This window comes from Dermacentor andersoni, chromosome 7 (assembly GCF_023375885.2).
Source record: "Dermacentor andersoni chromosome 7, qqDerAnde1_hic_scaffold, whole genome shotgun sequence".
In the NCBI taxonomy this organism is placed as follows: Eukaryota; Metazoa; Arthropoda; class Arachnida; order Ixodida; family Ixodidae; genus Dermacentor; species Dermacentor andersoni.
Window position 1 is genome coordinate 121,652,955 of NC_092820.1, and position 27,098 is coordinate 121,680,052.

Consider the following 27,098-nt stretch of genomic DNA (forward strand, 5'->3'; position numbering starts at 1 on the left):
AAAAAAAAAAAAAAAAAAAAATGCGCCGACCTAAAAAGAGGGTGCAATCTAAATTGGGCCAATCCTGCAAACTGTGATCTTGCGGTGGCGTTGGGCACTTCGGTCGCGAGGTGGGGGCCCGCTCACAAGCTAGGCACGCCAGCGCTACGCTGTAACCCTTGACATCGCTGTCGATGCTTCGCCGTTGCGGCAAAACTAACAGTTATTTTGGTAATCTAATGCCAGTTAAGAGTTTTCGATGCTCTGGATCACCGACAGCGACTCCTAATTTTGATTCATGTAATATTTTAAATCTTGTGTCTATCTGTACGACATCCTGGGGGTAAACCGGGAACGATCCATGGGTACGACGCCACGGCCGCGCCAACTTTGGTGCAGGTGCGAGTGGGCGTGTTTGCAGAGCTTGCCAAACTCACTCACGAAGTGGCGAGAACGCTTGCCTACCGCAGTCTAGACGAACCCACAGAGTTTTTGAAAGCGTACTCGAAGGCCTGGGGAGCTGCTTCTGACGTGGCTGGGGCGATGTAAGCCCTTGTTTCGGCCGACGGGCTTGCCGTGTCTACGATGCCTAGCCAACCTAACTTAACCTATAGTATAAAGCTTCTGCAAACCATTCACGCGCTACGCTCATGGCGCGGGCGTCACGTCGTAGAAATAACCATTTTCGGTTTAGCCACGCGACGTCGTGCGGATAGACATTTAGTCCGTAACCTGAAACGTCCATAATGACACGAGTCGCGGAAAGCATTGGGGTGGGTGTGAAATTTACGCATTTATGCACTTCGGCATTTATGAACTCGTATAAGCTTGAAAAGCAGAATCATAGCTTACGCTACCGGAGACACGTACATATACTGTGCAGTGTGGCTGACTCAATCCTTTGCAGAGCTCAGAGGGCGACCCGCGAAAGTTGATGGGAAGTGGGGGGAAAGAGGAGGAGGAGAAGAGGTGGTCGAGGGGAAGGCCTGGCGGAACTCGACAGATGGTGTACGAACTGCGTGGCACCGACTTCAGGGATGATTTATTGCTGCCGCAGAAACGACTGCGCGAATACTATATTATCACGTCAGAAAGAAGAAAGAAAAAAAAACACAAAAAAGAAAAAAAAACGCATTAATATATTTGGATTTTTAATAACCGTCTGATGAATGTGTGTATGTCAGCACCATGCGTCATCCGGATGCCGGGTTTTCCAGGAGAAAGAGAGAGTTCACGTGGCTGTTTGTCGATTTCTAAATACCGCATTTCCATGTTATAGGAAACAACGGCGAGGTTCCACATAGCGGCCCAAAAATGAAAAGCTTTACACGTTCAATACTACGCGTGCAGGCAAACGCAGGTTGCGAATGTATCTTATGTAAGCAGCCGCCCCACGACGGGCTGGTGGCTATAGCTTTGGTTAGATTGACATGCATACGCCCGCATGCATACGCACTCGCACGAGTACACAAAAAACAAAGAAACAAGTAAACAAACAAAGAGGCAAACGCAGGCGCGCAGAAAGCAGAAACACGCATGAACGCACACATGAAAAACGCCTTCTCAAAGGACATTGTTGGGACTGTGTTTTCTTTCGGGGCAGCAACAGTGACACAAAAAACTCGCGGCGCGACATCTTTGTGTTTGCTGTCTTCAAACACAGCCATCGTGGCTCGCACATCTACACAGAAACGAAAATGTCACCGGAGCGAAAGGTGAGCGTAAACCCGATCGTTCTCGGCTGGCGGATGCGAAAGGCATGGGCGACGACATACATTATTCAAACCACCGTTTCGCGCAGCGAACGAGTACTAAAAAGAAAAGGAACGTTCACAATGTATAGGTTTTTCTCAGTACAGTCCAGCGCCTTCTACAGCGAACGCCTCTACAACGAAATTCCCTGTATAACGAAGGAATAATTAAGTCCCTGCTCCATTGTGAGCGGTGCGGCGCGCGACCTCTAGAAGGAAGTGGCCTGTATAACGAATGATTTCGGAGGAACGAAGCACTTCGATGTAAAGGCTTTCGACTGTATACGCTTCCGAAGTTCCAACTGAGAGGCATCGCCCGAAACTGCACGTCCGGTTTCGTCGACTGACGAAAGCTGCCGCAGTGTTTCCGACATAAAGTGAATATTAAATGAAGGTGATAGTGATAAGATCTGTTGTCAGTGTTGTCTGAACTGTAATTGATGCACGCGGAGGTGGCTGAGCACGAGGTCGCGGGTACGAGCCCGTATATGCGGCATCTTCATCCCTATACGGTGGAACGCAAAAAACACTAGCTTGCCGATCTTAGGAATCAATCAATCAATCAGTCAGTCAGTCAGTCAGTCATTCAATCAATCAATCGATCAATCAATCAATCAATCAATCAATCAATCAATCAATCAATCAATCAATCAATCAATCAATCAATCAATCAATCAATCAATAATGTTTCCGTAGATAACCGCGACCTTAAATATTTGCCTGCATTCTCACCTATAGTATATAGACAGTCCTGTTGTGTTATACATAAATTGCTGCGGAGATATTGGGGTATGCATAGAGGAAACCTCTGCTGCTCTATTTCTGCAGTAAACAACCTAAATGATAAAAAATAAAAGTAAACGAAGAAATCACAATGAAACTTATAAAGATAAGAACGCCGCAATGTATGGTTCACTTGACGTCCGCCCAATCCTCCAACCGAATCATATATCCACTTTGTAGTCCTCATTCATTGGATCAAGAGTCCTCCGTGGACGGTAGGCCTAAACACACCGCCCAGTCAAGTTCAGTCCACAGTATACAGAATGTTTGTTTAGAAGGGGATCCAGCTTCTATAGTCGCCAATTCAGGTATAGATTGGAAAACTTTCGCTGAACGAAGCTCACAGGTATTCACGCACTCGTCACGTATACAGTGCCCCAGCTGCAAAGACCTTTATGCTATTTCTGTTGCGTGCGCATGTTATGTCACGCCTATGTGAAGGTCAAAAAATGCGAGCGAATTTATCGTTACCACACAAAGAAAATGTAGCAGAACCCATCTTGCGATGACTGCCGCCGGTAATGCCTTAGCATTGAATCAATATAGTGACACAGCGTATTGCCACCGTCGGAATGAGCTATATATGAGCCGTGTACTGCAATGGGGACACTTCTTTTGCGCTTCCCTAAATACACTCGGCGCCATCTAGCGTCGCCGCCGTGAAGCCTGCGCGCGCATGGTCTCCGAAATGTACGGCGCGCCAGTGCGTGCGAACGCTGAGAAACGCGTCACGCGGCAATCGGGTTCCTCTCTCACGCATTCTTTTTTGGAGGCGCTGCGCCATCTGGTGGCGCCGTCGAAAAGTCCGCACGCGGCCTCCGAGACCGGAAGCGCGGCGCGGCAGTGCGCCTTCGAACGCTGAGAATTGTTCCCTGACTTGCCGCACACCGAGTGACACATACTCGGTGACCGAAGTCGGCGAAACGTTAACTGAAGAGAGAGGCTACATACCCAGTGCACATTCACGGCGCAGTTTCGCTGAAGCGTTGGCGGGAAAGGCGTCGATTGAAAAGGGGCACATACCCAGTATACATTTGTGGCGCAGCTCGCTTTTGCGTCGGGTTACTGTCCTTGAGGTGGTGGTGGTGAAGCGCTTTGTTGAATAACGCCAGGAGAGAGTTGGGGATGGCCTTAAGGACCGGCCCCTCACAAGATCTAGGAGGAGTCCCTGGTCCGGGACCCCTGTGGCTTCTGCTGCAGCACGCCCTCGGGCCACTGGGGCGCGTTGATCCTCCAGAGTCGAGCAGCCGAGCAGGGCAGCCTCCCAGCTCTCTCGAGTAGGGGGCCCTTAAGGAACGCATGAGGCGTGGGCTCGATTCCGCTCAGCATCGGGGAAGTTTAACGGACCTTTATGGCCACTGTAGAGCGACACATTCTCGGTGGCACGTATCTAGTAACCCAAGTCGGTAATCAACGACGTTCATTGAAGCGTGGAACACAACTACTGGCACGTACCCAGCGACCGAAGTTGATATCAAGGAGGTCCGTTGGAGACCAGCACGGACCGAGTGGCACAATACCCCGTACTCCAAGCCGGATTCGTAGAGTTTCTTCGAGCAGCGGCACCTAGCCAGTCGTGCGTCTAAAGTGACCCATGCCGCGGTATTAGAGGTTTGCTGTACAGCGGTGTACGTGTGTACACATTGCCGCATACTCAATGAGCCAAGTTCGTGCAAGGGTTGGTTTCGAACCCTGTATTCTCAGCACAGCAGCCCGATGCGGTATGCCCATTCGGCCACTGACCACTCAGTGACACAGATCACTGGTCACTGGTCATATGGCGTGCCTATAATGAACGTGAGGCAGCGGGATTTGTCGCCTTCCGCGTTTCAACTGAGCGTGTTATGCGTTCGCGGAGCATCCTATATGCCAGCAGAGTTTATCGGCTCCGAGCACTATATTCCTTCCCATCTCCGTCATCTTTGCGCCCCACCTCTTCCTTCCACACCCAACCCTGCGCGCGAAGGGGTAAGCAACGTGTTCGAGCCTGTCTGACGAGTGTTACCTGTCACCTTGTGAGCGATGGCTTCGTGGTAGAAAACAGACGGCGCTGCATGCAGTAGGCGTCAAGGGTAAAGGAACGGTGAGAACGGCTCGTTATTTTTCTCTTTAATAACTGAACACCGGTGGAAAGGTGGGCTGCATAAAACCTAGGCTACGGGAGGCGTAGACCCATGCTAAGGTATAGGCTACATAGGACAGAAACCTGTCCCATAGGCAGTTGAGAAGTGCGCAGACACATCTCGCAAACATACGAAACATACTAAGTCTACAAAAAAGTCATTGTAAACGTGGTGGGTGTGCAGACCCCTGAATGCTATAGGGCCCTGATGACAGCAGCGCGGGGGCAAGCTGGTCAGCTCGGTCATGACCTCGCATCGCACAGAGCGTGTCCCGCTATTCGCATTATCACGCGTACATTGTCTCGCCTTGTGACGGTGACCATATTTGAACCATTTGCCACTGTTATGGATTTGTCTCTCGAAAATTATTGCACGCTGTCCGGGAAAAAAAAGCAAGTCACGCTCGAAGCTCACCGTAAAAAAAGCGGCGAGCACAGCCGTTGGTCAACAAAATCTGGGGCCGAATTCGCAAATCTTTTCGTTCGTTAGTGGTATTTGCTCTTGTCTGACCGCCTTCGATAACGGTATGTCCGACATCGGGACTGATTGGAATTCGCTCTGACGAAAATAGTTGTGCAGTGAGAGTGCGGACACTAATCTCACGGATCAAGTCCAGACAGCTATTAATACGTGCATCGCAGTATATTCCAGAATACCCGCTCGCGCTCAGCTACAATAGAGAACGTGCAAAGGGATTCGCGTTGAGCGCGCAGTACGATTAGACAAGGCCCCATTCGCTACAGATTCCGGGACAGGCTGTCCCGGAATCTGTCCCGGGACAGGCTGTCCCGGAATCTGTAGCGAATGGGGCCTTGTCTAATCGTACTGCGCGCTCAACGCGAATCCCTTTGCACGTTCTCTATTGTAGCTGAGCGCGAGCGGGTATTCTGGAATATACTGCGATGCACGTATTAATAGCTGTCTGGACTTGATCCGTGAGATTAGTGTCCGCACTCTCACTGCACAACTATTTTCGTCAGAGCGAATTCCAATCAGTCCCGATGTCGGACATACCGTTATCGAAGGCGGTCAGACAAGAGCAAATACCACTAACGAACGAAAAGATTTGCGAATTCGGCCCCAGATTTTGTTGACCAACGGCTGTGCTCGCCGCTTTTTTTACGGTGAGCTTCGAGCGTGACTTGCTTTTTTTTTTCTGGGCACAGGTTCGCTCAATAAAGAGCTAGATTCGTGACTCGCACTTTTGGCACTGTCCCGTTCTTCGCCGTCGCTGCAAGGTGACAATATTATTTTCGCGGATTTGATAAGATCACTGAATCCGCGCAACCTCATGCTTCTGGCTCTGTTTCTTTTTTTGTTTTGTTTTTTCGCCTAGACTGACGTAGTCCTCGGGCACTGATCTTCCGGCTCGAGGTTTGGCCCCAGCACAATATCTGGTTCGGGTCACGGGGATATGCAGACCAGTGCTCGGGTCAATGCGATGCATAGCGCGTCTCTTACTCGGCGAGCAGCGCAGTATGCGCGGCTTATTTGTGGACAGACTTTCTTTCGATTCTGCACGGCGAGTGGAATGCACTGCGCTGGAGACCCTTTGCCTGCGGCGTTCTCAATACCAGCGCTGCATACGCAATGCGTAGTATTCGTCATAAAATGCAGGCACCGTGTAAGCGAGAACAAATATTCTAGCAATAAATAAATAAATAAGTAAGTAAGTAAATAAATAAATAAACAGAAGTATACGGGAGGGCTTCAGGAACAAGTTGAGTCGCGCCAAAAATGGGAAAGAAATGCCAGAGTGCGCGCAATTGGGAATATAGTCAGAAGCACACCAGGGGCAATAAACAAGGGAACCTGAGGAAGCATGACGGACACAGAAAAATAAGACAAAAAGGTAAAAAAAAGAAGGTATTTGAACCGGGCAGTCAGTGAAATTCCCGAGGGAAGTTTCCCCTGGGACTGCCCCGTCGTTTCATTTCTTGTTCTTTCTGTCGTATTCTTTTTTTCGAAACTTCGTGCCTCATTCCTTCCTGCCGATGCATACTATTTGCATCGCAATGTCGTCTCAGTGGCTGGCAAGCTTAACGGAGTAAACAGTCCTCTATAGAGCCGTCTCCCAGAAACAAAGGCACTGCGTTCAAATCTGCAGGGCCGTTCGAGGTGTTCGTTTCTTAGTTCGTTCGCGTGAGTGTGTACAGCATGCTCGCTTCGTTTCTCCTGAAAAGCACATCCGGCGTCCCGAGCTAGAAAAAAAAGAAAGGAGAAGAAAAGAACAACAACAACAACAACAACAACAACAACAACAAAAAACGCAGATCTGGGCATGCAGTGTTTCCGCAGTCTCCCACAGAGCGAATATGAGTAACCGAGGAAAACGGACCATAAGAGAAAACTTACTCAAACAGCAAGACCTGTGAACATGAAAGCCGTAAACACATTTTACGTATACCCTATACGGTAACTATGATGAGGAAGGTTCCAAGTCAAGATGAGGACCGACAGATGGAACCACGCTGTGGGATAGAAGTCGTACACAGCAACGCAACTTAGAGCGCACCAAAAGACCGAAGAGGCGAAAAATTGCCACGACAAGCGCGCACTGCTGGCTATAAGGATGCGATAAGAACAAGCTGAACGTTACCTTCCGCCACTTCTCGCAGTCTAAGGGAAAAAAAAAAGAGATGGCTGCACATTCTGGTATGCACGCTCATCGTAAACAGAGCAAAACTCTGGGCAGGACAAACAGTATCACATGTGGTTGTAGGTTTGATCGCGACGAGCAAGAACAGACGCCGAGCAAGGCGAAGAGTCCAACGCACCTTGTCTGAATCGGCATACACCGAAACTTTTAACTCCTTCGTTCTACCTCGAGAAATGCGCTCATTTCTTGTGCTTCGTAAAGGTTTCGTTTCAAGACGTATTAGTCGCACCGTATAACGTGATACATTAAATTGTATCCCTATTGCTGTTCTCGCTGTGATGACCAGCGTCAGGCTCTCCAGTGTGCCTTGAATAGACTGGACGACAGGCCATTTACAGAAGCAAAGATCTTGGGAGCCCATGGCCTCGCAGTTCATTAGCTCAGAAAGCAGTTCGAGCGCTTTTTCACTACCTGAAGGCAACCGACTTGAGTGCCTGACTGTAGACATCCTACACCTAACCTAGGGCATGTGAAAGTGCGGTATATACTCTATGTCTTCTCTCTCTCTCTTTCACTCCCCACTCCCCTCCCCACGTGTAGGGTAGCAAACTGGACTCAGTCTGGTTAACCTCCCTGCCTTTCCTTTTTCACTTCTCTGTCTCTCTCTCTCTCTTGTATCCCGATTATTGGTGTTTTGAATGGAGGCAGAAATAATTGCTGAGAGCGTTTCTGAGAATTCTTATGTGAAACTTTAAAGAAGCACCTCAATAAGCATGAGTGAAAGTAATAATTTGCTATATTTAGTATGAGTTCCAAGGGAGCAACAAAAAAAGGACAATCTCAGATATACGAAATATGTGCCTTGCCTTGTTCCCAAGTGCTGTAAGTTAGATCACGCCGAACAAAACATTATGCGTATTTGGTGGCGTAGATGTCCGTCGTATGCATTGCGATGCACGTACTATGCCTGTGAGCCGTCAGTCACCGCGCAATCGCCAAAGCAACACGCACTCCTGAGCATGATCTGACGTTTGAGACATCGCTGAAATGGTGTAGACGTCGTATGGGTAAATTAGACAAGCCGACAGAAGCTCCGTGTGTATGTCTTCACTTCCACTTTCGCTTAACAAATTATGTCGCCGAATCGACCGCAAGCACAAATTTTGCGTTGTTTGTTTGTGGAAGCATTCGTCTTGTTTGGCGCTCCTTTCCTCTTCGCCGTGGGTTTTTCTTTTTTTTTTTTTTTTTGGCACTTCAAGTCAAGTATGCAGACTCACAACCTCGCTGAAATTTCAGCTCTTGTAGTAGCACTGAATTAAGGCTTCTTTCGATGATACCTTTTGTGGATATTTCATTTTCTTACATTTTGTGGCACAGTGTGCCACAAAATTGTTAAAATCTGACCAATATTTGAAGTGCAGTCGTCATTTCAGACGGCTCATGGCTTTACTCGTGGAGTCTTTACAACGTCAATGTTTAACAACGCGTCGAAAAAAAAAAAGGCTGTCGATCAAATTGATCGCTTTCCTTTGGACCCGGTAAAGAAAGAGTTAAATACTTCGTGAATGATGCTGGAACTTGCGTGAGTTTGTGCTGTTGCAATGTCACTGCAAGGTCGTACCAAACGCCCCTTGCCCAAACAGAGGCATCCACATCGCAAGCTGCGCAAACGCAGCCCTCTCCGCATATGCTCGGGTGTGCGCGCGCACGCACAGTCACGCGCCCATGCTGCAACGTGACACACGTGCGGCGATCATCTCAAAAGGGTCACGTGGCGTTAGCACGTGACTTGCTGTTGGTGTACGTGCAATAGCGGTCTAGAGGTTACTAGCATCCGTGGGCTGCTCTGCCGGGGGACCGAAGCTGTATGGTCTCCACATCGGGCACGCGCTAGTGCAATAGACCTCTCCCTCTCCCGCCTTACGTCACCGCGAGTCGGTCACATGACGTATTGTATTAGATTAGTGCGAGCTACGTGAACAGCGATTCGCTACGCTGCGCGAACAGTCATTTAAACCTCCTGCCGTAGGGACGGATGCCCCTGTCGCACGTTTTGCTTTTAGAACGTGACGTTTCGTTCTCCCCCACCCCACCCCACCCCGTAAACACACACACGGGAGCCTTTCTCGCAATCTAGGGGAACAGAGGGAAGGGTGGTTGCGACAAAATCGGGCTTGCGGTGTGACCTCGCAGCACCCTTACCGTTTCTCTTTCACTGTGAACAAGGCTCCCATGTTTTATGTACGTGTATACATCTTGCCTTGCTCGGCGCCTGTTTTTGTTTTTTGCCATGATTCTCTCCGTATGTAGGCGCGGTTCCATTAAGCTCTCGAATTCATGGTTAAGCTTGAGCTGAGAGTAGGGACCACAGGCGTTTATAAAGGGGGAGACCGAGCGAGTGAATCCTCCGCAGTGTCATGTATTGCACGCGTCTTCTGGGAACGCTACGACATTAAAAACAAAATATAGGCCGCGTTCACGCATTGAGAACCATCGCGGCGGCGCGTTTCTTCCATGGCATATATTCTTCATCCCGTGGTTTTCGTTCCAGCTGTGATCAATGAAAGCAATCGCGGAAAGCGAGTTTACACCAAGGCCGGAATGGTAGACGGGTGACAAGCCCTCCCCGTCTGGTCTCAATCTGGCATTTCGAATGCGATATTATACCGGGTCTGTATTCTGGCACGTGTTGTGTCGATCGACACAGGGTGCACGTCAGGAGCGAGCGGCCGGGGCCGTCAGCGACGTGGACGTCAAAAAGCCTGACAAGCTCGCTAACCCGCATCTCTCCATTTCCTTTTGCTTTGCATATGCGTATAGTAGTGCGCCCCCAGCACATGCGACACATCCTCCTTCTTTCGTTTCCCGTTTACGTTTCACTTATTTCGTAACGTTCCATTTTTTACGTTCCATTCTTCTTTTCTTGTCGCGCGTCGCGACCGTGTGGCCGACCCGAGGGATAACGGCGAAGCGGTTCCTCGCGAGTCACGTCCGAGCCAATGGCAAAAGGCGGGAAAGAGTGGGAACGAAAATGGAACGTTACAATATATATATATATATATATATATATATTTCGGTAAGAGAGGCTGACATCCAGGAAGCACGAAGGTTGACCAACCCTCAATATAGAATCTTTTGTTCAGTAATGATTTATTAATTTTATTCAAGTTAGCACTAAAAAAAAAAGTATTTTTTTAACGTACCGATTTTGTGGCGATGCTTTTTCGGATGCTATTCCTGTTTTTTTTTTTTTTTTTTCGTGCTTTCCGCGCTTCGTCATTGGTCTGAGTGGTACTTCGCCCGCGTTATCGATGGGATCAGCGGGCCGCGAGCAGTGAACGATAAGAGTGGCATAGAATCGAGCGGAAGGCATCGCTAGGAAATGGTGCCCCTGAATCTCTAGCCTGACGCTTGTTTAGTGTTAACTCAAGTGTAATTATAATGCCATAATTTCTTTCCATCAGTGCAGTGTGATCGAGAACCTGAGAAATGCAGGCGGCAGTCCGTTTCGCTATTTGTAGTTTCTCACGACTTGTATATACATCGGGCAGTGGCGCGGAGTGCAACGACTAACTTAAAGAACAACATTAAATTCGAATCCGGGGTTCTACGTGCCAAAACCACAATATGCTTAGGAGGCAGGCCGTAGTGGGGAAATCCGGAAGAGTTTGGACCACCAGGGGCTCTTTAACGCGCACCTAAATCTAACTACACGGTTGACTTCGCGTTTCGCCCCCACCGAAATGCGGTCGCCGTGTCCGGGATTCGATCCCGCGACCTCGTGCCCTATAGAACCTTTCTTTTCCTCTCAGATTCGGTGGTCCGTGAACTTTTGACGCCGACTGTACATTCTAAGCACGAGGGCCCTAGAAGTGTGCACATTTTTCTTAAATTACAGACAGTGCTATTTAGCTTAAATTATGGTGGCAGCCCTGCAGGTTGGATGTTTTGTCTGTTTCTTTGCAACGGTCCGAAGGAATAGCATCGATGTTAGTAACATTTTTACGTGGGCAACATACAGGATGCCCCAGCAAATTTAAGCCGAAGCTTTAAAATATGCCGAAGCACTTTGTAGAAGGTGGCGCCACCAAATGCATGTTGTTCACTGTTGTGGGAAGCAAGTCACGCTGATTTTTTTTTGTATTCTGCTTAATTGCGTCAATACTCGATATTAACTAATCAACTAAGCGAGTATTAACCTTGGGGCTAAGCTACACAAATTTGAAATGTCGTAGAGCGTTATAAGAAACATCTAATTCCGCAGCTTCTAGCCCACTTGCTGCTTGTCACGTGATCATTTTTCCTGCATATTAAAGAAAGCCCGCAAATTACCTAAAATAAGGCACCTGACATGCCCGCTTGCGGGCCGCTATCGCAATGCTATCAAACGTGCTGCGTATGGACGAGCAGCCCATCCCGCCGCCTAAAAAAAGAAGTAGCAGGGTAGCGGCACAGGCATTGGTATGGTATGGTAAAACTTTATTGAAGTCCTTCAGATCGTGAGTCTTCACGAAATGGGCCGCTCCCACGTGGGAACCGGGAGGCCGAACCTCTCAACCGCATCATAGGCCTGCTGGACAGCCCAGAGTTGGTCAGCCAGACGAGCGCTGCGGAGAACCGCCTCCCGTCTGGCCGAGCTGTTATCGATGATAGAGCGTGACCGGACACACCGCCAGAGCATGTGTTCTAACGTGGCTAACTTTCCACAATCGTGGCAAGTACCATTGGTGTAAGTATCCGGATAGATTTTATGTAAGAGCGACGGATTGGAATACGTATTCGTTTGTAGTAGATGAAGCGTTAATGCTTGGGCTCTATTGAGCCGCGAATGAGGAACGAAGTAGGTTACACGGCTGAGATATTAGTGTTGAGTAATCTCGTTGTAGGTGGAGGGCGTGTCCCTGTTCGCTGGGGAGTCGGCTTCCGATTGGTCGAGGGTAGCGCGGTGGGCAAGTTCACGCGCAGCCCGGTGAGCCGACTCGTAGAGGTTGGGAGGAGCAAGCACCCTTTATGTGACCCTGATGTGCGGGAAACCAATAAATGAAGTGGTGCGTGATTGCCTTGCCCCCAAGAAGTCTGAGGGCCTGTTTGGATACAGTGCCTTTTTCAAATGCTCTGACTGCAGACCTTCAATCACTGTAGATGACATCCCGTGGGTTATCCAGCAGGGCTAGTGCAATAGCCATTTGTTCAGATATTTCGGAGCCCCTCGTCCTAACAAAGGCAGCATTGGTGATTCCTTGCCGACCATCTACAGTGATGATCGTGAACGCCCGACGTCCCTTACAAGAAGCGGCATCCACAAAGCTGACCTGTCGCTGGTCACTGTGTATTTTCCTAAGAAGGTTGGCCGCCCTTGCCCTCCTTCTACTGCGATTATGATCGGGGTGCATGTTCCTAGGTATGGTCGCGACCGTAATGTTCTGATGAATCGACGGAGGAACGTCAGAGAACTCCTCCGCTACTCTATCGGGGTGATATCCGAGTTCCTGCAAGGCACAGGCATTGGCTGCGCGATCTTACGCCTGTAATGGGCTTCCTTCCCTGCGGCTCGTGATATCGATGAGCAGATCAGGGTGAACACCGGTCTAAGGGACCATTTATCCTACGTTCCATTCTAAGACCTCAATTTGGCGCTACAGTGTCCCCGGTCGTTCAGTCGTCACGCGCAATCACGGGTATGTATAGATAGCCACACGAAGTTCTGCGTTTCGGCACGAATTCCTCGACAAGTTATAGACCGAAAAATCCTTCTGTTATTCTTTGCGGTTCACTCGTGTTCCGCGCTATACTCGCAGCGTTCTTTATAGAGAGGATGAGCGCTTTACTTCGGCTTATCATTCATTTCGTCACGTGATTTCCAGTGCATGCATACATATATATTGATGCGAAGCATATATATATATATATATATATATATATATATATATATATATATATATATATATATATATATATATATATATAGAGAGAGAGAGAGAGAGAGAGAGAGAGAGAGAGAGATCACGGCTCCTTCCGGCATCGCGGGTCACTAGATCTACTACAGACGATTCGCAACGTTCGTAACATACCAGTTCGTACTAAAGCCGACATGAAACGCCAATCTGTCCCTGAGCTCACTTCGGGTATACATCGGTGCGATGCGCGAGGGTCGAATTTGCGGTGACGTGAGCAGGTTTAAGGGTCGCCTCCACGCAGCCTATCACCTTTCCCTTAAGGACGGCCGTTCGCTTTCTTTACGGTCGTATGATTCTCGAACGCGCGCTTGCGATTCTTTCGTGCGTATGTCGGATCACCCTCGGCCAGCCCCGGTTGTTTCGCATAGATCTGATAGCGAGCGCAAGACGCACGCGATGTGTGCTGTACACACTACGGTCGAAGCGGCATCTATTCCTTTCGTATATAGTGCCTTTACACACGTGGCTTGTTGTCGTGCTCGGACTACGAAGAATCGCAAGCTCTCGCGTGATTGCCGCCTGTTCGGGCAAGAGCTGTACGTACACGCGGCGTCTAGCGCGTTTGTCATATCGCGAAAGCCGCATAAGACATTACTGTGAAGCTTGCGGCGAACGCTGATGTTCGACAGGATTCTTCGAAGGTTGTGTTTTGCCTTTCTTTCTTTGTTCTGCTCAGAACATTTTATTTATTTTTTCCCCTTGTGTTATTTTTCTTGAGAAAGGCAGGACGATGGGTGAAGTAGTAGTAGTGGTGGCAGTAGTGGTGGCAGTAGTGGTGGATGTGGTGGTGGTGGCGGTAGTAGTAGTAGTAGTAGTAGTAGTAGTAGTAGTAGTAGTAGTAGTAGTAGTAGTAGTAGTAGTAGTAGTAGTAGTAGTAGTAGTAGTAGTAGTATAAGTAGTAGTAGTAGTAAGTTGTTTAATGATAAAACGACACAATAAAATAACATAGGACGGGAGGGGAGTTACTGCTCACCGCACCGGCTGCCGGCGCCTGAAGGGCAATCAGCAGTGTGACGGTAGGGGATTAAAATTAAGGACAGGGACAGATGATAGCAGGAAAACAAGAGAAAACATCTATTTACACATATGTAATAAGAAACGTGACTGATCAACGTTTCTTTTGTTCGACGGCAAGGGAACGCATAGAGAGGGAAACATTCTCGTGTGGATGCATGGATATATGTTTGCCTGGCCGTGCGCCAATTGCACGTTACTGCAGACGAGGACGGAGATGACGAATGAAATGACGTCATTCATACGTGCTTCTGCACGTGCTCAGCACGTGCAGGAAAAAAGTTTGCCCTTATGTGCTATAGTGTCCGGCTAAACGAAGTTAATTGGTCGACATCGGGAAGACAGGCAATACAGACCATCAGCTTCCACGACGCACCGACAGCCTCTTACGTTGTCTCCGCCTCGGAAGTGCATATACGCAAAGCACTTTTTATTTTCTATTATTATATACGCGAAGCACTTTTTTTTAGTTTCTCCGACGTGTTCCTACGGCCAGGACGACGAGGGAGCGTATGTATATGCCACATTCTGCTCGACTGCCCCCACGCAAATTGCACTCGCATACACAGCGGCTCGAACAAAAAACTCCGCTTACTTCATTCGCAGCAAACTTTTTTCACTTTTGAAATAAAGCGGTGCAGTACGTTTTGCATCTCAAAGCAGTGAAAATTATATTTCGAAGCATATTTTGTGACGACCCTGGCATTTTCGGGCGAATATTGGCTCTACTACATCGCGCGCCTCCCTCATTCTTGCACCTGAAACTTGCGTACCCCAGACATTAGCGCACTTTGTTACAGCGAGAACATTTCGATAGAGGCTTTCTTACTCTTAGCACTTTTACGTGCTGTGTTTTGTTTAAGTACACCACCTAACGTAAGCACATATCCTTTTCTTTTTTTCATCTTACACATTATTAGCCAAGTGAAACAAATGGTAGCCATCGCCAGCAAACGGCGACACAATTCCTCCGTTTATTTTTCTTATCACACACAAAAAAAGAAAGCAAGCAAGAAAAAAGAAATGGACAGCGCTCAAATGGCAGCCCGCTCGACGAACCACACGTACACGCGCCTCGACATCTGTCGCGCGACGCTTCCTGACGCCAGCGCCCGCGCGTTTATCGCGCGTCGGCGACGGCTTCTGGCAGACGAGTGCCAGAAGACGTGTCGGCGGCCAGAAGACGTGTCGGCTGCTTCTGGCAGACGAGTGCCAGAAGACGCGTCGGTGTGAAAAGCGCGCGTATAGATTCTCGAGCGCCTGTCGAATATTGCTTCGTCTGCCCGTGTGCGAAAGAGAATATGGGAGGGGAGTAATCGAACACTCGTGCCAAACGCGGCGGATGCCAGACAAAAAAAAATATAATAAAGTAAAGCAGAAGAACAAGAGAAAGCAAATTAAAGGGACAGCGTCCGCCGTAGACAGCTTTAAGTGTCCGATTGCGTGGTTGTGTCACACAAGTCCACACGTGAATGCAATTGCGTTACAGCTTGTCAGCCTTTATTGTGTTACAACTTATCAGCCCTGATGATTTCTTCTATTTCGTCGATCAGCCTCGCAATCATGCGCGTGGCGCACGTGAATCCATCTATTCGATGCGCGCTCCACGCCACGGCCGTTACGTACTACCTCGATTTAGGCTTAGCGTGTCGACAGGAAGTTATCTAGGACTGCTGACAGTCGCAGGTTTAAACAAGTTACCTTTACCACGCTATATGGTTCTGCTATCTAGTTAAATTGCTTTTCTTTCTCTTTGTCTCTTTCACTCCCCCTCCCCACGTGTAGGGTAGCAAACTGGATTCAGTCTGGTTAACCTCCCTGCCTTTCCTTCCTCCCTTCTCTCTCTCTGGTGACTCCGCACGAAGCGGAATTCTGATTTATGGCTTTGAATTTTCTGCGCAGGTTTCCGGAAATTGTAAAGCTTAAAAAATTTTCATTGAAAGCAGGAAGCTTACAATTCTCGATTCTGCACCAAACCAAAAAGAACAAATATCGCCGTTCTGTCAACTGCATGTGTTAGAGCATGTAAAGTGGAAAAAAAAACGTCGTCAATTTACGACGCTTGCGAGTCTTTCGCAACAGTCCTGCTCAATAATTAGCGGTCTGCTTCAGAGCGGTATATCGTACGTGAGTTTTACCCGATTTGGAATGTATCATTTGGTGCACTTTTCCGAATTGGGTGCCGTTTCTCCTTGCTCAGTTACAGGCTTGTAAACCTGATACATGAGTTTTTCCTGATATTTTGTTAACTTGAAAAGGTTCCCTAAATATATTGATGGCATAAATATAAAATCCACATTTTCTATATTGTTATACTAGATATTACTTTCTTTCAAATGCAGCAAGTTTCCTCATGAAAAATCGGTGCAGCGCTCGCAGAGAACAGCGGTGTCTCCGTTCCCATCTAATTAGGCCGAGCCCACAGTGAAGGTTTTTCGGACGTATTTTTCGGTGCTACCGCATAGAACACAGTTCGGCTATTTTGCCGAAGCCAGTGCATCGCACGGCACGCTACAAACCCGCCGATAATGCGTGGGAAACCCTCATGATACATGCATTTCCGTCCAGCGCGATAGACTACTGCAGTTGCCACAGCAGTCAACTCAAATTAAGGCTGGAGAATAAAGCTATCGAAGACGCGCAAATAATTGAGCTCGGTATTTAGCATATATATATATATATATATATATATATATATATATATATATATATATATATATATATATATATATATATATATATATATATATATATATATATATATATATATATATATATATATATACACCGTCTACCTTGTTGAATCACTATTTTATTGCTTGCGTTCATCACGACGTTGTAGCGAAATAAATTGAATAATAATAAAACTGCCGCACACAACAATCATCTCTGGTAGCTACATCGTTAAACGGCCACGCTCGGCAGGTGCAGAACAGCGCCACCTCCGCGCAATATGTATGTGGCGTCGAGTATGTGACGTCACAAACTCGACGCCTCTTATCTGAGCTGAAACACAGTTTCCTACAAAAAAATATATAATCTTATATAGGGAGGTTATTCTGGGGCTGCGATCGCTTCGCTGCAGCGAATATGATAAGTTTTCTGTGTCTCGCTTATGGGTTCCAGACGTTCTTATGTCGGCATTTATTACGCTTTAAGTTTCGAAATTTCCAAGAAACCATTAATTTCTAAACGTACGAAGGCAATGCGTTTCTGCGCACATGTATAATCAGTGCAAAAAGTCACATTTCTAACAGAATATTTTGTTGAATACGATCAATTTGTAAAGTAAAAAACCCGGTTAAAGCCAGAAGAACGAGGTTTACGTAAAATCCAAGTATAACACACGATCGTGCCCATGCTGAGTGAACCGCTGTAATATTCCAGTTCCCGTACAGGTATATATATATATATATATATATATATATATATATATATATATATATATATATATATATATATATATATATATATATAGATAGATAGATAGATAGATAGATAGATAGATAGATAGATAGATAGATAGATAGATAGATAGATAGATAGATAGATAGATAGATAGATAGATAGATAGAACCCGAGTTTCGGCGGGCAATTTTTATAGGAAGCTTTATTACGGGTGACAACATCCGCAGGAAATATTCAAAAGCTTCTGCCTCCTCGACGATTCGGATCAGGGTCGTAAAGAACGATCGGCATTATAATAGCCATCGTCGAAAGGCGGGGATCCTCTATCGCTCTTTACGAAATCCCGCTCAGCCTAGCTGTCTGCTGTCACGGTCGCCGTTCTTGGCGGGTTTACGGTCACGCCGAGCGTGCAGGGGGTTATAAAACAATTGCGGCTTTCTTTCGCGGGCGGTGTTGAAAGCGAACAACAAGGATAATGGATGATGACCACGAATATGAGCCGGTGGGCTGGAAGCAGACGAGACGTTCTGGACAAGAAACTTGCCTTCTGCAGCGACCGGCAGCTCGAACCGGTTTTGCGCGCCGTCAAAAAACTCGTCTGCAAAAAAAAAAAAAAGAAAGAAAAAGAAAGAAGGCCGATATTGCAGACGACGAACAGCGTCTCACGTCGTCTGCTCTCCAAAAGAGCTGTTATACGAATGGAGAACCTTAGATTCCAATGCTGGTTGGGGGTTCTCGAAACGATATGGTGCTCCTTCTTATCTCTCTTTCTTCATTATTTTTTCTTGTTTGCTTTGTTTCATACTTCCTTTAATGCGCGGACAGCCCGTTAACACTCATCACTGATAGGCTTCGGAAAAATACTTGAGCCATTTCACTGCACTTCGCCTACGTGCCGATCTCCAATCCTCTGATTGCGGTTTCTTATTTTCTTTTTTCGACGAGTTGTGTTTATTTATTTATTTATTTACCGCCTGTAGACGGATGTTAGAGCCGGCTGTCGATAAGACTTAGAAGCGTGGGCAAATAGGCGAAACCTTTTCACAGCACTAGCCGGCTCGTTGGATTGCAGGCTTACGCAACCGAGAGGGCAGTTTCGCGCTGTAAATTGAGAAGGTCGTTTGCGATCGCTCGCTAGGACGCTTGACACTTTAGATAAGGATGGACATTGAGGTGGGCTGACCACGTATGCTGCCGCTGCGAAAGGCCTTCATTCATTCAACCATTTCAAAGCTCATCGGCAAGTGCAACATAGTTGCAAACTCACTCGAAGCCTTAATTACATGCAAGAGCAGCCGTTCTGATTACACAAAGCCCTGTGCTTCAAGTTCACCCCGTACGTCCCTCAGCGTCTCTTCGGCGTATGTATTTGGCTTAAGGACGAACTTACGATCAAAACTCAATAAACAATAAAATAAGAAACCATTGAGAAAGAAGTTTGCGGATTGGGTCTTGTTAGTTGGCTACCGCAGCCGTGTATTGTTCCAGCCCGATATCTCGTCACGTAGTCAATTAGTGCGATACGGAGTGTAACACCCCATTACACATGGGCATTGTGGTGCCGACTTCTTAGCCGCGATTAAGAGTTAGCGACAAAATATGACGGGGCTGCTTTCAGCGATGCCCTCAGAACGGCTATAAGCTGTGTCGTTCACGAAATCTTGCACGCAGCTTGCAGGCAGGGTCATCTGCATTGGTTCGAGTGCTCGGAATGAGAGACGATTTCGGTGAATTTTGATTGTGCGCGATGGCGTGCTGATGACACCGTAAGACGTTGTAAGATTGATACTGCCTTCTGCGGCTTTTGCAGTAATGACCTTCGTTAAATCTGTGTGGGAGGGTCGATAGCGATTTCCATTTTTTTTTCTTCTCTTGATAACGCATTGCAAAACGCAGTGTTGACGTTTCCACAATGAGAGTTCCTCTCGTGCTGCGAGATATACGTAGAACACGTGCTGCTATGTGGAGGTGGGCGAATCTCGCTGAAATCTCCAGCACGTATGTTGCTCCCGAGCTCAGATGGTTATCTGCCTTTCTCGCATGATAAGGGTGCATCCATCAGGGTTGGTAAATTGTTCTTGCTTACTCCATTGGAGCCGTTGCCATCTTTTTTTTTTTTACGTGTAAGCATGTCATTTAGGCTTTATCACGGTAACCTATGCATTGCATCGTTGCTATAACATTTTGCCTTTTTTAGTTACTTTCTATTATCATTTTTGTTTGTTCACTTCATCCGCCCTATTCTAGGCCACTTCCTCATACTCATAATATAAGTGTGTGCGTGCCAGTAAATTGTCACATTATTTGCTAGTTATTTCATTTCTCAACGTTCAAAATGTCGACGTTATTGGTGCATAGACTGCCGACAAAACCGAACAGGGCAGACTTTGCGCTGTATGAATGAATCGCTTTGATGCTGACGCCAACTTCACAGCGCGCACTGTCACGTGATGGCGCAAGCTCTGTGACTTATGTACGTCCTGCTGCGGCGACTGTATTTCACTTCGGGCGAACTTACGCGCATCTGTTGTGTGGTAGACCACGTCACACAAGAAGAAAAGAAAGAAAATGAAAAAGAGAAAAAAAATGCGGAGGTCACCATATTGAACTCGGTGCTTAGAGCCTTACTTGGCTTCAATTCGCGGATCTGGCTAGCGCTCATGCAAAGTTCAGTGCTGATTTATCTCTTTGCTTGCCCAGTCGCCAGTTTCGTAAATGGAAAAGAGCTCACTATGGAGCAGTTCGGTAGCCATGCAAGACGTTTCGCAGTTGTCCTTGAAGCCGCGGTTTCAAAGGATTGCTTTGTCTGGCACGTGTTTGGCTAGCCGTGTTCTGGTGCGCGCTATAGCTGCAGCCACCTGGTAATAGCAACGCACCTCCCCCCCTCCCCTTTCTCTTCCTTCTTCTGTCTTTGTTTATCTATGCATGCAGATAAACGAAGCCCGAGATGGCCGCGATCAATCTCACATTTCTCAATACCTGATTCTACCCGTATAACCAGTTGCCAAACGTTTTCCAGCCCTCAGGCACTGCAATCTTCAATAGAGAGAGAGAGAGAGCACGTGGAAAGTCCGAGAGTATCTCCATTTGGCTGTCCTGTGCTGGAGAAAGAGCCAAGGGAGAGAAAAGATGAACGAAAAAGACAAAAAAAGCGGTGGGGGGAGTGACGACCATATCAGAGGCGAGTTTAAGCGCTGTCACACAAAGGGCGTAATATTCTATGCAAGGCAAACGGATGCCACTATGATAGCGGCAAAGTTATCAACAACCGGCGAGCAAGAGGAGCATCAGCATTTTGCTATCACGACGAAGACGTGTCGGAACGTCGGCTCCAGGAAATCCCGGCTAAATGCCGGGATTTCCTTTCTCGCTCGCTGTCGGTCAGAACAGTCTACCACAGTATACCGCGCGCAGACTCGTGCGACAGTGTCAAAGTGTCACTCACTCACTGCGCCTGAGTAACGCGCTGCCGCACGGTCACAGAGTGTGTGCCGATTCAAGAGACGTTGCACGTTGGCAAGTGCGCGTGCTTGCAGCATTTGTTTTTGCGCCTTTAAAGACCGCCGAACCCGTGGAAACGAGAACCCGTGGGAGACAGAGGAATGCTCCTTGAGTTCGCGGCAAAGATCGGCGCTATGACCTAAAGGAACCATTGCGCTAGAAGTTGACCGATGGGTCGCGGTTACTCCGTAATGATGACGTCATTAGGATTCTTTTTTTTTTTCACCGTGGCTGATTCCCCCGTATAGTTGCGCGCACAGATCGGGAGGGTAAAACCTCATCTTTAGATACATACGTTATCGTTATAAGCGAGAAAACTCGCTTGTCTTGCACAACATCACGCGTTTCCCCTCCCTGCCTTGGCGATAAAAAAGAAACGTTTCGTCCTAAGGGACGTACTGAAAGCGATGGCGAGGTTTACTGTTGCGGTAGAGATCCTCGCGCGGTGTTCTAAGAATACGCGGGGGGCGACATGGCGTGACGAAGCACGCGAGGTCACTTCCGCTGCGTAGCGGAAACAGCGCCCCGGCAGGCGCCAGGCGTCTCAGAATGCCGGCGAGGCGAGGAGCGGTGGCAGCGGCGTTGCACCGGCGTATCGCATCTTGATGGTACACAGTGTCATCTAGAGATCGAAGAAAAAAATTGCCAGGCATTGGTCAGCGCGCTATGAAAAAAAAGTGACATATATATTTTTAGCTTGACGTTTACTATTCCTTCCGCCCGGGCCAGAGTATGCACCACGGTATACTATGCACGCAGCTATCCTCAGCAGTGTGAAACGCTATAATGTGTGCGAGCAACGCTCATGCCAGTGGTCGAAGCCAGTATTCTATAATCCTGGCTTCAGCCGAGCCGCCTGAGAGCAGCGTGACGGTGCGTCCACCTTCGGCTTGGTCGTTGTTTTGTTTTTCTTTGCAACCAAAAGCTCTGTGCATCTCTAGAAGCCTCCTGACCCTACTCGCGCGGGCCGCGCATGCACCGTAAATAGCGTGACATCACGACGGCGCCGGCAGTGCGAACGCGCCTCGAGTGTTCATATAATCGCTAACGCGAATAAAAAAATCGTGAGACATTTCACTCTGTGAAGGTGAATGAACAGCGAAGCTGTTTTAACACACGACACAGGGGTGACGCAGAATTTTGAACAAAGGTACGGACTCATTTACCGTGATTTTAAAGCGAAAGCTTAACTCAAGTACGACGTATCTTTCAAATACCTCATCCAACTTCGTCAACAACTGCGGAACTAGCAGCGATTAATGTTGCACTGAAATACGTGCAAGAGGAGTTAATTACATCGAAGGTTGTCATCTTTACGGACTCCCGTGCTGTCCTTAGCAGGTTACAACGCAGTGAGCTTGACTGTCCACTTGTGCGCAGCATTAATGACTCTGCGAGCAAAGTTACATCACGTGGGGCATCTCTCGTTGCTCAATGGATACCTTGACACGTAGGAATCGCCGGAAATGAAGAGGCTGATCGGCTCGCTTCAAGTTGCGTTCATAACAACTGTGACTGCCCAGAAATTTTGTGCAAGCTTGATGACGCTCGTCTGCTGATTCGTCGCCACCTACTGAAGCAGCATCCAGATCAGCGCGTCGCAAATGGAACGTTCCCGCCCCGTGTTCGTGGTCGAGGCACGCGCTAGAGCACAACTGCTCAAGCTGAGGGTTGGTTGCGTGAACGTGCACGAACGTTTATACAGACAAGGCCGTGCGGAAAGGCCATTGTGTACGTCTTGTGGCTGCGACGAGACACTTCAGCACCTTATATTTGAGTGTCCCGCTTTCAGTGCGCAGCGCATGTCGCTAGTGAGAAACTATCATCTCCTTGGCCTGCGGTGTGCGACACTCGAGGAATGTTTATACCCCAGTGGCTGTGCATCTAAACGTGATCAGGCCCATCGCACCCTACTAACCTTTATAGAACTAACTAACTTAGGTTCACGTTTGTAGCATGAACATTTGACATTCCGTAGTAGCGTGTCCTTCAGTGACCGGCCCTACTGTGTGTGATCAGTACTGTACCCTAACGCTTCTTCCTTCGAAGATGGGAGGTGGCGGGTTCAAACACCTTATAGTGTACACTGTGAACCGACTACCGGTGAAACGGTGATTACGTGTAGCTTTACTTGGCGTCTCATCATGGAGAACACAATTAGCCGCATAGCGAACTAGCCATGGATGTGGTTGATAATTGTGGAGGCTGTTCGACGCGGCGTCACTTTAATTCCGGCTGCATAGTTCTACTTTAGTCTTTAGATTTGTCCTGTTGCAGTGTTCTACTTTGGTCTTTAGATTTGTCCTGTTGCTCTCCTTTCCTCTTTCCTTTTTCCTCCCCGCCTTCCTATCTTCCATTTCTGTGTTGCTGTCACCTCCCTTCAGAAGAGTAGGCAGGCGTTTTGCCCCTTCCGGTGGCAGTTGCCAGCCTGCTCCTCGCTTTCCCTTTCCTGATACCTGTGTATATGTGTATATGTGTTCAAAACAAATAATAATAATAATAATACTGGCCGTGAACTTGCGATTTCGCTGTGGCGGTGCTCCGAGGAGGCACATGACGACACAACGCGTGCCTCGCCGCGGATATTTCTCCATCTCTCTCTCCCTAGTCACTACTGCGCATGCGCCACTAGTAGCACCGAACCACAGGTGTTCCGCCGCTGCGCAGCGCCGCGCCAGCCGCTGCCGCCGTTTGGTATGACGTCACACCGCGTTCCTCGTCGTTGCGCTCGCCTCCGCTCGCTTCGCCAGCTGCGTCGCATGCCTGATAACATGTCGGAGGATTGAAAAGGAGAGCTCGCGTGCGCCGCAGCCACAGTTGAGGCGGCAGTATGGACGGCGACAATTCTGATAAGCAGGAGGAGGCCTGGAATCCACATCGGAACGAGATGAAGAGGAAACGAATCGCCCAGGAAACAGACGAACAGCGCGCCGAACGACTGGCTAAACGCCGCAACATAGCTAGACAACCAGACTAACCTGGACTTGCAATGGCTAACCATGCTATGCCTTAGCTTTCGCTACGTATATCCTGGCATAGCCGAGCTAAGCCACTGCCAATTTTTATATACATTCGCGTGCACCACGGGACCGCCGCCCCGAGGTGCCGGAGGAAACTAGACACGCGTGACGTTTCGACGGGATCGCCACCGCGGGAGAGCGGAAGGAATGGAGGTAAGCTGGCGCTCGGAACGCCGACAATGACAGGACGGTGCGAACGTAGACATGGACGACGCGGGTCCAAGTGTAGTATATCGTCTTATCAGCTTAATATCTCATACGGGTTCTATTTGGACCCAAGATATTAAGGTTATTTTTGCAAGTTGTCGGAGTGCTTGAAGCCTGCTTCATCTCCGCCGCGGGTCGGCCCGGTATTGCACTATCTTGGGGATCGGCACACGGTTTTTGCCCACGGACACGAAAAATGCACGGAAGGCGGGCCATCAACAGCTTCGCTGTAAAATCAACAGACTTCAGCGACTTCTGAGATTCTAAACTCATATAGTGCAACAGGAGCAGCCTCTTACAAAGGGCACCACCATCTTCTGAACAACAACTTCTTTTTGCTATCGCGGTCTCAGATTCTTGCGGCGCCGGTGCATTCTGGGAGGCGACGTTTGCGATACACACAACTTTGTCACCGCCCGCACAGTGGCGTGCTACATCATCCGAAGTATACGCGCTGGCGCTATCACTCTAGCTACCCTCTCTCTAGGCCCATTGCGTCGACTTGAGAGAGGCCGACAAGGAACACGGCCGGGAAGAAGTAAAACTGGCAAATGAAAAGATGACTCGATAGAACGCCTAACTACTGTTAGCAGTGGTTCAGTTGGTGGGATCAACGAGCGATTGGGTTCCGCCAGTTTTTCTTCTATTTACGTTGCAGCTCGCGGGAAGCTATGAACCGTGAACGCATTCACGTCACTCATACCATAGCTTGAGAATTGCACCATAACCTACACACGGTCCTTTGACGGTGAGCGTACAGCATCACGTCTTCCGAACAAAGTGACCGCGTCCTAAGCGTAGAGAACGAACCCCGAGGAACTGGAGATTAGCACGAGGTCGCTTTTTAGCGACGAAAGAAAGGACAGCAGAGGGCCTTCAGAGAACTTTCAAAGCGGGGGAATCCCCTCCTAGTATACTCCTTACTGTGTACCGATTGTCTGTCGTACACCACGGCAGCTCTTTCGACCCAAAAGCGCTCGTCTAATTTCCCACGAGGCAGCAGGTCGCCACTGCCCCCTCGTTCCGAGCTCGAACTAATTATTCGGTCGCGAGCGTTGACCATGGTGCGCATAATCACTGCGGTCGAGGTCCTATGCCGTCGTTCGTCGCGCACGATGGAAAAGCGCGGGGCGATCCCCAGAGCACGACTCTGGTGCGGGCGTCCGCGCCGTCACTGAATGACGAAGGCGCGCTCTGCTCCGGGCCGAAGGGGGGAGGGCGCCGCGTCCCTCGACGGCCAGCGTGTCGATCCACTGCGCCGATGCCCGCGGTAGCGGAGCCTTCACCCAGTTTTGCATGCGACAGCGCGTGAGAGCAAAAGAAGTGACGGGAGGCGTGGCGCAATTAGGGGCGACGGACCATACGGGTCTCCGATCGGTTCCGCCGCCACCCATGCGGGACAGTGGGACACGTGTCCGTGCCGTGCGCTGACTCGCCCTTCCAGCTGCTATCGATCTTGCTGCGCGCGTGTCACGAGGCTGTGGGGGAGGGGAGGGGGACTTCCGTGACGGGCAGCCACGCAGAGGAAAATCGCAGAGATGGAGGCGCATTAGCGGCGAGAATTGCTGCCCCCGAAGGTTATACGCTGCAGACGAATAACGGCTTGCTAAACTGCACTTTTCAAGCGCAGAAATTATAAAGTGCGGAAGCGGGTTAAGCCAAGAAGGACTCTGGAGACAACGATGGCACGGTGATGGCACGGCAATCGGTAGGACCAACGGTGATACGATTGCAGGTACGACGGTGGCAGCAATGATGGTATGGCATGAAGCGAATTGTGGTGCTGTGTGACGCTCGCACAGCGACGGCGCGAGGTCGGGTACGACGACGGCACGAAGACGGTATGGCGATGCCACGACGATGGCACATTAATGGTAGGTGGGGCTGCGATGGTGGTACCGCAGTCGCACAACGATTGTTCAATGGTGGTACGGCAACGTCAAGACGGTAGTGCGATGACACACCGACGAAGGCGCAATGACGGTACCACGATTTCACGATGATGGCAGAGAAAGCGATGATGCGATGATAAAACGGGGATGGTACGACGATGGCACAACGGTGGTTCGGCGATTGCACGACTCCGGCACGATGGTGGCACGACGGCTTGCACGGACAATGTCGTGGTCTTCGTTCGTCGTTTCTTGCGTCATCACGCCACGAGGACGATATCGGCGGCATTCAACGCCGTTAATCATTTCGCGCTGTTGTCAATCACGTAACTGCAGTCACTGTAAAACAAATCACTGGACCTTTCCTCCCGACGGAAAGTCACGAACGCAGTACGCATTACTATGTAATCGCTATTTCTGGTTTAGTGTCGATACCATATCGTGCCGGCAAAATGCGGCTGTTGAATTGTCGTTTGCATTCCTTATTTTTTTCGCCGCAAACTAATACAACGAAATAATCACATCGATTAAAGCTGGCGAACCGTCGGTTCAGCAGTAAGATGTGTGATTACTAGCGGCTCGCCATTTTTCTTGCCACGTCTTTGTAAGAGACGAAGCACGGCGTAAGACCACCCGTTTGTACATTAGATGAAAATGTATCTACGCTGTGCAATAAAGTTTACAGAGCGTCTACATACAGGTCCTGTGCTTACGGCATTGCATTTAAATCGCCTGTTGCCTAGATACATCGTCCAAAAAACAAAACATAAGAAGTGCTTGTCCCCTGACTTTCCTGCGGGAAGTCCACAGAACGGTCGACGAAAGGCAAAGGACTTCTTAGTGACTAACGCCTGTAAGCGATAC

At 48.7% G+C, this 27,098-nt stretch overlaps 1 protein-coding gene and 1 pseudogene across 1 annotated transcript in view; both read left to right on the plus strand.

The window, feature by feature from the left end:
• LOC126533898 (sperm-specific sodium:proton exchanger-like) overlaps positions 1-27,098 on the plus strand; it is a 253,955-nt gene that overhangs the window by 17,354 nt on the left and 209,503 nt on the right. The window lies entirely within an intron of this gene.
• LOC126535009 (U2 spliceosomal RNA) lies at positions 24,340-24,519 on the plus strand (annotated as a pseudogene).